This window comes from Saccopteryx bilineata, chromosome 3, assembly GCF_036850765.1.
Source record: "Saccopteryx bilineata isolate mSacBil1 chromosome 3, mSacBil1_pri_phased_curated, whole genome shotgun sequence".
NCBI classification, from domain to species: domain Eukaryota; kingdom Metazoa; phylum Chordata; class Mammalia; order Chiroptera; family Emballonuridae; genus Saccopteryx; species Saccopteryx bilineata.
The window spans coordinates 262,483,058-262,499,826 of NC_089492.1; positions in this window are offsets into that span (position 1 = coordinate 262,483,058).

Here is a 16,769-nt window from a genome sequence, read left to right on the forward strand (position 1 = left end):
GAGTCCGTCCACTTCTCTCTGAACCCACAGCCATCCCCTTGGAGGACACAGCACCTGCCCCATCGCTGCCCTGCCTAGTTGGCTCACTCCCTCTTGTTTTGTCAATCATTACTCAGCAGAGATCAGAGAGAGCTTTAAACATGCAAATGACATCAACTCTAGTTTAAAAACCTTACTCTATTACCCTATTATTCCGGAGATAAAATTCAAGCTCTTCCTCTTCTAGTCTCAACCTCACTTCCAGCCTCATTTCTGGCCAATCCCAGTCTTGTTCTCTGTGCTTCTGCTACCCTGGCCTGCCTTCAGCTCAACATCCCAACTACCTTCCTGCCTCCCAGACTTTGCATATGCTGTTCCCATACCTAGAATTCTCTTCCCCTACCCTTTGCTTGGCTGAGCTCTGCATATCCTCAGGTCTTGGCATAAAAGACACCTCCTCAGAGAGGCCTTCTCTGACTACTAGTTAACCAGTCTCAAAGTTCCCTATACTTTCCCTTTATAAGGAACTTGCCATTGCACATCCGCTTATGAGTGTACTTGGTTGACTGTCTCCCTCACCAGCATGTAAGCTTTGTGAGGCTAGGACCATGCCAGGTTTGCTTCCTACCCTGTATCCAGTGCCAAGCATTGTTCCTGACTCAAAGTTGCTGTTCAATAAATTATTTGTTGACTAAATGAACCAGAGAGGTGAGGAATCTTCCAGACTCAAACTGTTGGATGATACAGGCTCCCCTAGAGGAGAACCAGCCACTGGTTAACTTTGGGAGGAGGCTGGAGAGTGAAGTGAGAGCCAGGGCCAGGGAACTGGAAGTTCTGGCCAATGGGGAGGAGGCTCTGGCCAAAGAGAAGTGTGAGTGTGCCCTGGAGTGCACATGACAGCTGCAGGCAGGCAGGCGTCCCTGCCAGCGGGTATTGTTCACCACCCTTGGCCTGGCTCCCTCTGAGGGATTTGGCTTGCAACAAATGCACCAACATTCACAGAGGTCTACTCCTCGCCAGGCCAGGCACCGCTGTGCCAGAGGTGACAAGGACATTGCCACCCTGAGGGCATGTCCCTCTAACTGACAGTTTGGTGAGGTAAGAGTGGAGAGAGTTCTGATAAGAGGGCTGCTGGGGACACAGAGGGTGGTATCTGCCTCTGCCTAGGGTGGTCATGGGGGAGGGGAGCACGGGAGGAAGGCTTCCTGGAGGAGGACTAAGGGAGCATTCTAACAGCAAAGGGAACCAGGGAACTCGGTGTGCAAAGACCTGGAGACCTCATCAAGCTGAGCTCTGGAAGCTGGCTCCAAGTTGAGCGCAGGCAGGCCTTCAACAACAGAGCGAAAGGTGGGCTAGTCTGGGCATTGCAGCCAGACTTCCTGGCTTCAGGCTCTAGCCCCATCACTTAATCAGGGTCGTGGCCTTGGCAAGTTACTTAACAACCCCTGAACCTCAGCTTTTCATCTCTAAAACAGGAATGACAGAGGAAGGGCTACCGTTAACTGAGAGGCATCTACATACCAGACTTAATGCTAAATGCTTCTCCTGGGATGTCTCTAGTCTACAGACGAGGAAAATGAACCAAGGCACTGTCTCCGAAGGGTAGGTGAAAAGTGAATGGGGTAACACATGTAAAGCCCTCAGTACTATGCTTGGGTCATATGAAATGCTCATGGCCATTCATGACATTAGTGGGAAGAGGCTGGATCCAAACTGTGAAAGGCCTCAGTGCCATGCAGAGTTTGGGCTTTAGCCTCTAGGCAGTGGGAGCCAAGGAAGGTATTGCCAGGTAAACGCCAAGATCAGACCTATCTCTGCCAAGATCGGACTCCAGAGATACTTAAGTTTAAGAAACTCCTGCTTGGCGCGGTGTGGATGTCTGACTGGGAGAAGGAATACTCAGTTCTACCTATTCATTGGAAACAGCTGGATGCTTTGGAAAAATATCAGTGCCCAGGCCCCAGAGATTATGGTTTGTGTGTGATGAGGCTCCATCAGGAGGAATGGATAAGAGTCAGGACTACTTCCCTAATCAACGTCAATTTCCATTCAGTAGATGAACTGGATTCTACCTTGTGTAGATGAAAAGGGTTGACACTTTCTGAGAAGCGAAGCTGAAATTAATTTCCACCAGGGTATCTCTGTCCTCCAGCCCAGCATTCCCTAGTCACCATTCTTGCTTTATTTTTGGTCATCTTCATTACTCTTACTAAGAAAAACCACGAAATTTTTCTTACATCGTTTATGGTTGATCTCCCTCCATAAAATGAAAGCTGCAGGAAGCTGGGGTGTGTGTGTGTGTGTGTGTGTGTGTGTGTGTGTGTGTGTGTGTTTTCCACCCACCCCCAGTACCTAAAACAGTGATACTGGACCACAGTAGTCACTTAATAAATATTTGTTGAGTTAATGACAATAGTTCAAATTTATTAAGTACTTACTAAGTGCCACTGTTCCAAACACTTTTTATGTATCATCTGATTTCATTTTTTCAATAGTTTTGGAGGTAAATCCTGATATTTGCTTAGACTGAGGAAACTAAGTCATAGAGGCTCTTATGGTGCCAGTTAGTATGTGATGGAGCCAGAATTTTAGTCCACATGGTCTGATCCCAGAGACTGAATTCTTAACCACTCTGCTATGTTGCTCTAGAATAAGTGAATGAATAAATGGGGGGGAAAATGAATGAATAATTATTTGTTGTGCTCATACCAGAAATAATGAATTTTGGAGTTAGATCAAAGTTAAAATTCTAAATTTCCTATGATTGAAATACATGATTTGAACAAGTTTCTTAGCCTAAATCTCAGGGTCCTTATGGGAAGAATGTAAAAACATCTACCTTTTATCTATTAAATGTTAGCCATTCTAACCCTTTTTATTATATTGTATCCATTCTTGATCCATTACTGCCCTCTAGTGATCAGTCAAAATGACAACTTCACAACTGCTATGCTTGATCCAAAACCCCTGAATGGTGTAGCCCCAAAACCAGCAGTTTCTAGAAATAAAACAGCCCATGGTTCTTAGTTCCTCTAGTCTTCTGGATCCTATTCATCTTTATGAACGAAGTGAAGATCAATCTTCCTCAAAACAAAACAAAACAAAACAAAAAAACCCGGGAAGGACTAGCCCATGTGGATCCCTGCAGGGCAGAATGGCTCCACAGAAATGATCATCGTGGAAAATGAGTTAGTCAATCTCGCCACCCAAAGAGACACTCACAGAAAGGATACTGGCTCAACAGATCACACAGTTAAGTTGTCCAGACCTACAAAGAACATGTTCTCCCTATGTGGTGGGTAATTTTATGTGTCAACTTGACTAGGCCATGGGATACCCAGTTATTTGCTTAAACACACTCTGGGAAGCTCTGGCTGGATAGTGTGGTTGGTTAGAGCATTGTCTCAAAGCACAGAGGTTGCCAGTTCAATCCCTGGTCAGGGCACATACAGGAATAGATCAATGTTCCTCTCTCTCTCTCTCTCCTTTCCTTTCCTTTCTCTTTGCTAAAATCAATCAATCAATCAATCAATCAATAATAAAAAGCATTATTCTGAGTATCTCTGTGAGAGTATTATGGGTGAAATTAACATCTGAATTGGTTGATTATGTAAGCAGATTGCTCTCTATAATATGGATGGGCCTCATCCAATCAGGTGAAGTCCTGAATAGAACCAAAAAGCTGAATAAGAGGGAACTTGGGCCTGACCTGTGGTGGTGCAGTGGGATAAAGCGTCACCTGGAACACTGAGGTTGCCGGTTTGAAACCTTGGGTTTGCCTGGTCAAGGCACATATGGGAGTTGATGCTTCCTGCTCCTCCCCCTTTCTCTCTCTCTCTCTCCCCTCTCTCTAGAAATCAATAAATAAATATTTAAAAACTATTAAAAAAAAAAGAGGGAACTTGGCCTGCCTGACTGTTTGGGCTCAGACATTGGTCTTTTCTGGCCTACTGACTGAAACAGAAACACCTGATCTTTCTGGTTCTCAAGTCTATTGGTGTATGAATTGAAACTTAGACCATCAGTTCTTCTGGTTCTGAGGCCTTTAGACTCAGAGTGAAACTATACGTCTGCTCCCCAAGGTCTTCAGCTCGTCAACTACAGAGCTGGGACTTCTCTGTCTCCAAAATATTTTTGAGCCAATTTTTTGTAATAAGTCTCTCTTCTCTTCTCTTCTCCTCTCTTCTTTTTTCTCTCCCTTCTATTTCTCTCTCTCTCTCTCTCTTTCTCTCTCTCTCCACACATACACACATATACACACACACGTCCTATTGGCCTCTTTCTCTGGAGAACACTGAGACATTAAGCCCACGCAACTGGAATTATAGGTAAGAACATTGTAAAACAAGCTTAGTTGTAATCATATGTACAAAACTCCTAAATAATAAAACAGAAAACAAAATGCATATTATATAAAAATATAGAAATATATAGAGTTTAGTAAAAAATGCAAGGATGGTTTAACATTAGGAAAACAGTTTCTATACTTTGAGCCTTAATACATTAAAAGGTTAAAAGCACATAATCAATTTAATAAATGCATAAAAATTATTTAATGAGATTAAAAACTCATTATTTTACTTAATCTTGGCCAATTAAGATTAGGAGGGTAATATATCAACCTGAAAAGGCTATTTACCAAATACCTAGACATCATACTTAAGGGTAAAACTCTAGTATTCCTATAAAAAAAATGATAAGAATATTCTGTATTCACAATTTTACTGGCATTTCTAGCTAATGTAATAAAATAATAGAAAGAAATGAAAGATTTAAGAAATAGAAAGGGCCTTGGCCAGATAGTTTGGTTGGTTAAAGCATCATCTGGAAGCACAGAGGTTGCCATATTGATCCCCAGTCAGGGCACACACAGGAACAGATTGATGTTCCTGTCTCTCCCCCTTCCTCTCTCATTAAAATCAATAAATTTAAAAAAAGAAGAACCAGAAAGGAAGAGTTAACAGCATCCTTAATGTATATGATTTATTTTCTATTTAGAATATAAAGGAATCCACAATCAGAGTATTAAAACTAAGAAGACTATTTAGCAGGATTGCTGAATACTAGATAATATTACATAAATCCAGAGTATTTTATTGAATCCTTATTGGATTAACAAGAAACAATAAGATATAATAAAATGATACCATTTCCAATACCACTTCCAAAAATTGTAAGGCATTTACAAATATATTTTACAAAAAATTGCTAGACGTTTTCTCAGAAAACTATAAAACTTTTTAATGTAAAGGAATATAAAACTAAATATATCTTACCATATGATTCAGCAATCACATTCCTTGGTATTTACCCAAGTGAATTGAGAATTTATGTTCAATCAAATACCTACACACATGCTTATAGCAGCTTTTTCATTATTGCCATAACTGAGAAACAACCAAGATGTCCTTCAGTGGTGGATGGAAAACTGTGATACATGTAGACAGTGGAATATTATTTAGCTCTTAAAAAAAATGAACTATTACCAGGGGTCCCCAAACTTTTTTACATAGGGGGCCAGTTCACTGTCCCTCAGACCATTGGAGGGCCAGACTATAAAAAAACTATGGGCCCTGGCCGGTTGGCTCAGCGGTAGAGCGTTGGCCTGGCATGCGGGGGACCCAGGTTCGATTCCCAGCCAGGGCACATAGGAGAAGCGCCCATTTGCTTCTCCCTCCCCCACCCCCTCCTTCCTCTCTGTCTCTCTCTTCTCCTCCCGCAGCCAAGGCTCCATTGGAGCAAAGATGGCCCGGGCGCTGGGGATGGCTCCTTGGCCTCTGCCCCAGGCACTAGAGTGGCTCTGGACGCCCCAGAGGGGCAGATCATCGCCCCCTGGTGGGCAGAGCGTCGCCCCCTGGTGGGCGTGCCGGGTGGATCCCGGTTGGGCGCATGCGGGAGTCTGTCTGACTGTCTCTCCCCATTTCCAGCTTCAGAAAAAAACAAAAAAAAACTATGAACAAATTCCTATGTACACTGCACATATCTTATTTTAAAGTAAAAAAACAAAACAGGAACAAATACAATATTTAAAATAAAGAACAAGTAAATTTAAATCAACAAACTGACCAGTATTTCAATGGGAACTAAAAATAAGACAGCCCCCGTCTTTGGGGAGTAAAATTAACATAAGACAGGGTCTTATAACAGGGGAAACATGGTGTGTAGTAATGTGGGGGAAGACTTTTGGGCAAAGGGAGGTTATAGGGGCCATTATGTTGTACATTTGAGGGAGTATGGGGACCATTGTACTGGGTAGTAATGGTTATAGTGCTTTGCCTTTCTTCCTACTTCTGCTGTTATTTCACACTGCTTTCAGTGATGTGGGGCGCCGCGGCCACAGACCGGATGTGCGTCATACAATGCTCTTCTGGAGCTGTGATGCGTGCATCCCGCATCACAGGAAGTAGTACTGTATGTGAGTGACGCCGCGCTTTGCGGCGCTGCCACATACAGTACTCCAGGAGCACAGGATGCTGATGCATCTTGTGCTCCTCTCACTGACCACCAATGAAAGAGGTGCCCCTTCTGGAAGTGCGGCAGGGACTGGATAAATGGGCTCAGGGGACCGCATGCGGCCCACCGGCCGTAGTTTGGGGACCCCTGTATTATGCCAATGAAAAGACACCGAGGAAACTTAAATGTGTGTTACTAAGTGAAAGAAAATCTGGAAAGGCTACATATTGTATGATTCCAACTGTATGACATTTTGGAAAAAGTAAAACTATGAAGACAGTAAAAAGATCAGTGACTGCCAAGGGTTGAGGGAGGTGGGGACAGGGATAGGTAGAGCATAGAGAATTTTGACAGCAGTGAAACTATTCTATATGATACTTTAGTGGCAGACCCATAAATGTACAACACCAGGAGTGAGCCCCAATGTAAACTGTAAGTTTGGGTGATAATGATGTGTCAATGGAGACCCATCAATTATGACAAACTTTCCATTCTGGTGGGGAATGTGCAGACTGTTTATAGCGGAGGAAGCAGTGCATAGAGGGCAAAGGGTATATGAGAACTCTTTGTACTTTTCAGTCCATTTTGCAGGGACTAGGAACCTCCTCTTAAAAAATAAAGTCTATTTTAAAGCTAAAGGAATACCTAAATAAATGGAAATATAAAATTTATTCATGAATGGGAGTACTCAATATAGTAATGATGCCAGGTAACAGGCAAATAAATCAATGATGTCAAAATTCTTCCACTGAAAAACTTAAAAAAAAACAACAACTAGATTTGGAATCCATATGGGAGTGTACAGGTCCCAGAATAGCCAAAGAGATAGCAAAAAGGATGAGAAGGCAGGCAGAAAGGGAAGGAGGAGAAACAAAAGAAAAATAACTAAAATAAAGGAACTACCAATGCAAATTAAAACTGCGCAACCACCAGACAGGTAAAGATCAAAGTCTGATAATAACAAATGTTGATGGTAAGACTTGGGGAAATTTATCAGCTGCTGTTGGGAGTGTAATTGATACCACCACTTAGAGAGCAATTTGACAATATTTTGAAAAGTTATCTTCTCTAGGACCCAGCAATTATCTTAGAGGAATTCTCCCCAGATGTGCCCCAGGAGACATTGTCGAGGCTGTTCAATCAAGGCAGCCCTGCTCATAGAGAAAAACTGTATCACCTGTAATGTCCACCAATAGAAAAATTAACTATGGCGTGTTCCTCCCATGAAAGACAACTGAGCAGTTAAAATAAATGAATCAGATCAACATGTGTCAATAAATGCTGAGTAAACAAGGTGCAGAAATATACAGTATAAAGAAACTGAGGAAAATATTTTAAGTCCCTGGCTGGTTGGCTCAGTGGTAGAGCATCAGCCGAGCGTGTAGATATTCTGGGTTCGATTCTCAGTCAGGGCCCACAGGAGAAGTAACCATCTGCTTCTCCACCCCTCCTACTCCCCCTTTTCTCTCTCTTTCCTCCTCCCGCAGCCATGGCTTGATTGGTTCAAGTGCATCAGCCCAGGGTGCTGAGGATGGCTCTGTGAGCCTCTGCCTCAGGTGCTAAAAAATAGTTCACTTGCAAGCATTGGCCCCAGATGGGCATTGCCAGGTGAATTCCAGTTGGGGCACATGTGGGCGTCTGTCTATCTTCCCTCCTCCCACTTGGAAAAGAAAAAAAAATTTTAAAAAGACAATATTTTAAAACCACATTCTGGATTTTTAATTATTGAGGTTCAAGTCACATAACAAAATTCACCATTTTAACCATTTTGAAGTACACACTCAGTGGTTTTTATTATATTTACAGAATTATAAAACCATCACCACTATCTTCTTTTTTTTTTTTTTTATATATTTTTCTGAAGCTGGAAATGGGGAGAGACAGTCAGACAGACTCCTGCATGCGCCCGACCAGGATCCACCCGGCACGCCCACCAGGGGGTGACGCTCTGCCCACCAGGGGGCAATGCTCTGCCCCTCCGGGGCGTCGCTCTGCCGTGACCAGAGCCACTCTAGCGCCTGGGACAGAGGCCAAGGAGCCATCCCCAGCGCCCGGGCCATCTTTGCTCCAATGGAGCCTTGGCTGCGGGAGGGGAAGAGAGAGACAGCCAAGGAGGAGGGGGGGTGGGGGGGTGGAGAAGCAAATGGGCACCTCTCCTATGTGCCCTGGCCGGGAATCGAACCCGGGTCCCCCGCACGCCAGGCCGACACTCTACCGCTGAGCCAACCGGCCAGGGCCACCACTATCTAATTTAAAATATTTTTATCACTCCAAAAGAAGCCCTTATTTACTAAGAAGTCACTGGTCATTCCTCCTTCCTCCACACCCAGCCCCTGGAAACTGCTAACCTTTTTTCTGTCCTTATGCATCTGCCACACCTGTATGTGTATATAAAAATCACACCATGTGTGACACATGAATGGCCTTTCATGTGTGGCTTCCTTTACTTATAATGTTTTCAAGGTTGGTCCATGTTAGTATGAAGCAGTGCTGCTTTATTTATTTATTTATTTATTTTTATTATTAAGTGAAAGGCTAGGAGGCAGAGAGACAGACTCTTGCATGTGCCCAACCAAGATCCACCCAGCAAGCCCTCTACCAGGAGATGCTCGGCCCACCTGGGGCCACTGCTCCATTGCTCAGCAACCAAGCTATTTTAGCACCTGAGACAAGGCCATGGAGCCATCCTCTGTGCCCAAGACCAACTTGCTCGAACCAAGATGGCTCAAAGCAATGGCTTTAAGAGTAGGAGAGAGACAACCTGGAAATGATGAGGTCGCCGGTTCAAAACCCTGGGCTTGCCTGGTCAAGGCACATATGGGAGTTGATGCTTCCAACTCCTCCCCCCTTCTCTCTCTCTGTCTCTCCCTCTCCTTTCTAAAAAAAAAAAAAAAAAAAGAGTAGGAGAGAGAGAGAGAAAGGGGAGGGTTGGAGAAACAGATGGTCGCTTCTGCTGTGTGCCTTGACAGAGAATCAAACCCAAGACTTCCACATGCTGGGTTGACACTCTACCACTGAGCCAACCTGCCAGGGCCTGCATTTCTTTTTATTGCTTTGTAATATTCCAGTATATGGATATACCACCCTTGTTTTTTCATTTGAGTTGATGGACATTTGGGTTATTTCCATGTTTTGGCCATTATGTAATGATTATGCTAGGTAATAAGCATATGGGTGTTTGTTGCATAATTCACTGGGCTTTTCTAAAATAATTAAATTAAAAAATATATATTTTCTGAACCTAAACCTTCCTGTAGCAAAGATATGGCATCAGAGGGCCAGGGTGTCTGGGAAAAGCAAACATTGAGGTGTGGAGAGAGGCCAGGAGGAAGAGGCCAAACCCGAGGCCAAGGAGGAGTGGCTGGAAGCCCTCAGAAACCTAGGACAGAAGTGCCTGACCCAGGCTGCATGTCTCCTGAGCCCTCCCAGGAATAGGGCCCGGCCCAGATCCAGTCTCCATGACCCCTGGTGGTAGAGCCAGTGGTAGGTGGAAAGGGAGAGGCAGAGACCCCATCTCTCCTTCCTGCTCAGCCATGTCTCTGGAAGGAGTCATCCACTCGCCCATTGTCCTCACTTCCCAATGTCCTTAAGCCTCTGCTCAGGACCAGCTATGTAATTTGTGAGGACTTTGCGATTGATTGGATGTGGCTGAGGGATCCAGGTGAGTAGAGAAACTGAGTGATGTCCACACTCTTCTGGTTTGGGCAACTGAATGAGTGGGAAGGGTTGTTGAGCACCCACTATATGCTAGGAACTGAAGCGCAGGAAAGACCTACGGTGCTGCTGCCCTCAAAGAGCTCACACTCCAAATAAGCGAGTACATTCTAGATTTTCATGCAGTCTGCGAGGGTAATAAACAGTGTGCCCTGAGAGAGAATCACAGAGGCACCTACCAGGGAAGGTGACTTCTCAAAGGAGGACGAGATACTTGAGCTGAGACCTGGAGAATGAGAAAGGCATCAGCTGGGGAAAGTGAGTCTCAGGAGAGGTTCCACCTAATGCAAAGGTTTTGAAGAGTGAAAGGGCCAGTGCAGGTGGATGGAGTATGTGTGGTAAGCCAGGAGTGCTTTCAGAAGAGCATGGAGAGCTGAGTAGGGACTCTTTCCTCCCCTCTGAGAGAGGGAGAATGGAGGAGATCCCATTCCTCCATCACAACCTAACGCCTCCTCCAGAGCCCCTTATCTCACCTCCTCCTCATTCCTTGGGGACCCTGTCCTGTGATTCTTCACTCCATCTGGGATCTTCGCTCCATCTCTTCTATTGTCTCATCTCAGCAGGGAACACCCTTAGCCACCGCCATCGTTAAAAGCTGACCTGGATGGATTTACGATTTGAAATCCTGTCTAGCTAGCGTCACTGTCACTGCTCCCAGCTCTCCACCCAGATGTCCCTCAGTCTCCTTCACTACCTCTTTAACATGTGCATTCTCTGGGGATTTCAACATTCTCCCTTCTCCTCTGCACTGATTTCTCCCATTGTTCTTATGCTGATGAATCACAAACCTATATTGGCATTTGTTCATTCAACTAAAATTTATGGAACACCTACTCTATGTCAGACATTGTACCGAGCATTGGTATGGGGGTCATATGAGGCTATTCTCCTATCTCTTGTTCCTCCTTTAAAGGGGTCTAAAACCACATGACCAACAATATGCTAGTGGAAGAAATGTCACCTTGAGGGCCAGGTCCTTATTTTCCCAGTATTGCCCATTGCTAGGCACCTGGGTCTTTCTGCCCTGGTGACCTTCTGTGCCTGACCTGTAGTCTTTGCTCTGTTCATGTCTGTCTAACTGCATACCACACTTATAATAATCAGAGGATGTGAATACAGGGAGAACGCCATGTGAATACTGGAGGATTGGAGCGATGCATTTGGCAGTCAAGCAAAACCAAAGATGGGTGGCAAACCACCAGAAGCCAGAAAGAGGAAAAGATGGATTCCCCTACAGGTTTCAAAGGGAATGTGGCATACTGACAACTTGATTTTGAACTTCTAGTCTCTGGAACTATGAGACAGTAACTCTCTGGATTTTTAAGATGCTCAGTTTGTGGCACTTTGTTATGGCAGCCCCAGGACATGGATACATTCACTGTTTTACCCTTACACCAGCCAACTGAGAAGCCTTCCATAGCTCTCCAACCTGGGGAATATAGTCTAAAGTCCCTAGGAATGTGACATAGATGATACTTTAAGATCTGGCCCCCTAGCCTGACCAGGTGGTGGCGCAGTAGATAGAGCGTCGGACTGGGATGCGGAAGGACCCAGGTTTGAGACCCCGAGGTCGCCAGCTTGAGTGCGGGCTCATCTGGCTTGAGCAAAGAGCTCACCAGCTTAGACCCAAGGTCGCTGGCTCCAGCAGGGGATTACTCGGTTTGCTGAAGGCCCCGTGGTCAAGGCACATGTGAGAAAGCAATCAATGAACAACTAAGAAGTCGCAACACGCAACGAGAAACTGATGATTGATGCTTCTCATCTCTCTCCATTCCTGTCTGTCTGTCCCTGTCTATCTCTGCCTCTGTAAAAAAAAAAAAAAAAAAAAAAAAAAAAAAGATCTGGCCCCCTATTCATACCTGCAGTTGTATATCCTGTCATTCTGCAAAGTTACCAACATTAAACCACTTTTAAGTATTTTAACAGGTTTCCTGCTCTGGGTTATTTGTGGAGTCTTAGCACGAAATGTCTCCTACTGAGTCCTATTTGCTTGATAAATGCCTTTTCTTTCAATGCCAAGTTCAGTCAACTCAAAGATAATGACACAAAAATGATTAAAAAAATAAAATAAAATAAAAAACATATGAAGACTGACCTGTGGTGGTGCAGTGGGTCAGGTCTTGACCTGGAATGCTGAGGTCTCCAGTTCGAAACTCTGGGCTTGCCTGGTCAAGGCACATACAGGAAGCAACTACTACGAGTTGATGCTTCCCACTCCTCCACTGCACCCCATCTCACTTCTCTCTCTCTCTCTCTGAAACCAATTTTTTTAAAAAATATATGCACTGATTTCTCCCATTGTTTCTCCCATTCCTCTCTGACTCTCTGTCTCTGTAAAAAAATAAATAAATAAAATAAAAATTATCACATTCAGAACTGGCAAAGATGAAGAAAAATGGGCCTTTTCACACATTTCTCTTGGGAAACTGAATAACAACAAACTTTTGGAAAATTCCTGGCAGTGCTTCTTAAACTTTAAATTACATGTACTCATTGACCCACTTTTGAAATTCTATCCAATCAAAATAAAAGCCCTGCTAATTAAGGTCAAGATGTTGATGGCAATATCGTGTCATGGCCCCAACCTGGAAACAACATGAGTGTCCATGAGTAGAGAATGGTTTAATGACTTATGGTTCACCCTAATAGACAAGGGGATTAGCAGGAACACGTGGTGTTGACATGAGTGAATGCCAGGTCACATAGTGCTAAGAGATATACATTTGTATGATTGCAGGGGAAAGTATAGAAGGATTCCACAAAACAGTGATTTCATGGTGGTGGTTGAGCAGGGGGAACTTGCCTTTATCTTTCTTTTCTTCCTTACAGTCTGGCTTATTTCAATGAGCAAGCATTGCTTTTTAGTTTGAAAGGAAAACTAAGTTATACCAGGAAAAAGAGAAGTCGTCTTTTGGAGAGCCCCTTCCTGGCCTTTTCGGCTTGTTAGTCACTCCCCTCTTGCACTTAAGAGTGTGCGGCCCCTCCAAGGCATTTATCATGTTGAAATGGAACTTAGTTGTTTTCATGCCTTCCTCCCATGATATTTATCTCTGCTCCCCGTGTCAGGCACACAATAGGTGTCAGGTAATTATTGGATGGATGGATGGATGGATGGATGGATGGATGGATGGATGGGCAAATTACTTCTCTCTCTTGCTTTTTGCCCAACAGATTATGTGTACCTCATTCAGATCATTGCCCATTCATTTTGTTTCTTATGCTGGTGTTATTTCTTTCACTAGACTGTAGGTTACTTGAGGGCAAGGTTTGCACGTGCTCCATGGGAGCTACTCTTGCAGAGCCGAGGCGTTACACACATGGTTTTACTGAGAGCTTACAAAAATTTTTTGAGGCATACACTCTTTGATATACACACTAGCTTCACTGAGATCTAATTCAATTCACTTATTGAAAGTGTGCAATTCAATGGTTTTTAGTATCTTCACAGAGTTGTACAACCATCATCACAATCAATGTTAGAATATTGTTGTCACCCCAAAATAAAACCTCTATCTATCACAGTCCCTTCCCATTTCCTCTTGTTCTCCTCCCACCCCCAAGCCTTAAGAAATACCAGTATACTTTCTCTCTATGGATCTGCTGCTTTTAGGCATTTCATGTAAATGGAATTTTACAATATGCTGTCTTTTGTGACTGGCTTCTTTCACTTAACATGTTTTCAAGATTCATTGTAGCACATACTGCTTTTTTGTTGTTATTGTTGCTGAATAACTTTCCTGTGCTTCAGTTCCTAGCATATAGTATGTGCTCAACAACCCTTCCCACTCATTCAGCTGCCCAAACCAGAAGAGTGTGGGCATCACTCAGTTTCTCTACTCACCCGGATCCCTCAGCCACATCCAATCAATCGCAAAGTCCTCACAAATTACATAGCTGGTCCTGAGCAGAGGCTTAAGGACATTGGGAAGTGAGGACAATGGGGGAGTGGTGACTCCTTCCAGAGACATGGCTGAGCAGGAAGGAGAGATGGGGTCTCTGCCTCTCCCTTTCCACCTACCACTGGCTCTACCACCAGGGGTCATGGAGACTGGATCTGGGCCGGGCCCTATTCCTGGGAGGGCTCAGGAGACATGCAGCCTGGGTCAGGCACTTCTGTCCTAGGTTTCTGAGGGCTTCCAGCCACTCCTCCTTGGCCTCGGGATTGGCCTCTTCCTCCTGGCCTCTCTCCACACCTCAATGTTTGCTTTTCCCAGACACCCTGGCCCTCTGATGCCATATCTTTGCTACAGGAAGGTTTAGGTTCAGAAAATATATATTTTTAAATTTAATTATTTTAGAAAAGCCCAGTGAATTATGCAACAAGCACCCATATGCTCATTACCTGGACATCACAATTACCTGAGTGGTGGGCAGGGCACAATAGAATGGAGTTTCTCAAACCTTATTGGGGATCTTGCTAAAATGCAGATTCTATTTCAGTAGGCAAGGGGTGGGCCTAAGGCGCTGTGTGGCTAAGAAACTCCCAGGTTATATTGGGGAATGCAGAGGATTTCCACCAGAAAGGTAGGGTATTTGGGACTCACTCACTCCAAAGAAGGCGATCTTACCTTTAACCTTGCCGGTTGCCAAGGTCAGATCCTTCTAGAGGGGGTAAGTTCTTGTATATATCAGATGTCTTTCTCTCTCTCTCTGACTCTCTCTCTTTTTCTCTTCCTTCCTTCCTTCCTTCCTTCCTTCCTTCCTTCCTTCCTTCCTTCCTTCCTTCCTTCCTTCCTTCCCTCTTCCTCCTCCTTCTTCTTCTTCTCCTCCTCCTCCTCCTCCTCCTCCTTCTTTTTTTGAGAGAGAGAAAGGAGGAGGAGAAGTGGGAAGCATCCACTTGTAGTAGTTGCTCCTCATATGTGCATTGACTGGAGAAGCCCAGGGTTTGAAACCAGCAACCTCAGCGTTCCAGGTTGACGCTTTAACAGCTGCACCACCACAGGTCAGGCCCATACATCAGGTTTCAAATGAGAAGTCAGCATGGTGAATATGAATTAGAACAAGAGTAGCTGGCTAATTTTGAGTGATGACTTGGTCTGGCTATGAGTGGAGCCTGCTAAATCCTCCTTTTTCTCTCTGAGCCTCTTTCTGTATCAGAACCAGACCATGGGTCAGGAAGCCGAATTGCCGGCATGCAGAGCTACCCTGGGAAGCATTCACATCCTCAACCCTGTTGGGTTCCTGTCTCTGCTGATGGCCATCAGACCTTCATGATAGGCTCCTGTTCCCAGGTGCTCAGACACTGCATAGCCAAAACATACTTCGTGTGGAGAATTAGTGGGTGTGAACTGCTTTGTCCACTTCAAGGGCCATCCACAAGAGGCCTCCAGGAAGTCTTCCTTGATCCTCGCCCTTGATACAAATTAATTACTCCCTTAATGCCTGGGGCTCCTGTCTGTGGCACCTAACTCCATAGGCATTGGGTTGTAATAGTTGATCTGAAAGTCAGTGCTTCCCACCAGATTCTGACCAGTTCCAGGGAAAGGCCCACCTTTGTAGACAGCATCCAGCCTCGAGCCCTAACTTGGAAGACAGCAGTAATTAATCTCCTCACATTTACTCATTTGGACTCTACAAATAGTTTTTTCTTTTCTTTATTTTTAAGGTCAGGTCTAGCCTGACCTGTGGTGGCACAGTGAATAAAGTATCGACCTAGAATGCTGAGGTCACTGGTTCGAGACTCTGGGCTTGCCCAGTCAAGGCACAAAAGAGAAACAAGCTGATCCTTCGTGTTCCCCCTCCATCCTTTCTCACTCTCTCTGTCTCTCTCAAGTCAATAAATAAAATCTTTAAAAAAAAAAAAAAAGGTCAGTTTCAGCTTTTAACACCCAGGTCTTTGGTCGTGTCACACACATGTTTAATACTGGGCTGATGTCTGAAAATGGTGTCTGACACACAGTAGGTGCTCATCAAATGGTGCTTTATTCTTAGCATTTTCTGACTGACTGTAAAAGCCAGTAAGGTGTCAAACAGGTTCGCAGCTGTCAATGTGGGAAGGACAAACAGGAAGAACGTTTCCTCTCCAGTGGGCAGGTACTGGGTACCTGTTTCTCAAAGGGCTTACTTACTAGGACCATCACGCAGATGGGGGAGGCCCAGAGATGTGATGACCTGCTGTTAGAAGTTTGTAGCCTGTCTTGGTATCTGTATGAAACCTCTAAGATCTCAAAGACCCTGTCTGTGGACAAGGTAGGGGCTTCCTTCCTGATGGGGCAGAACCATTGTTGCTTATAAGAAATTGAGCTCTTGTAGGAAGAATTGGAAGAACTGGTCTCCTGCTGAGAGGATGGGGCTGGGTTTCCCCTGCTCTTACCTTCAGAAGTTTCTAGATTCAAAGCACTTTTCACAAGGTTTACTTCACACACACACACACACACACACACTTACTTGTTTCTTATCTTTCTCCTCAATAAGAGCAGGTGTTCTGTGAATGTTTAGCTCACAGATCTGTCCCCAGCATTCCCCAGAGCAGAGAGAGGCTGGTGCTTAAGAATGCCACGTAGAGTGTTGAATGACAAATGAATGAATTCAGAAGGCAAAGATTCTCTATTTCTGCTCTATGGCAAAGTCCTCAGCTGCAGAGGACTATACCTGCACCCACCTCCTCACTTTGAAGGTCTTTC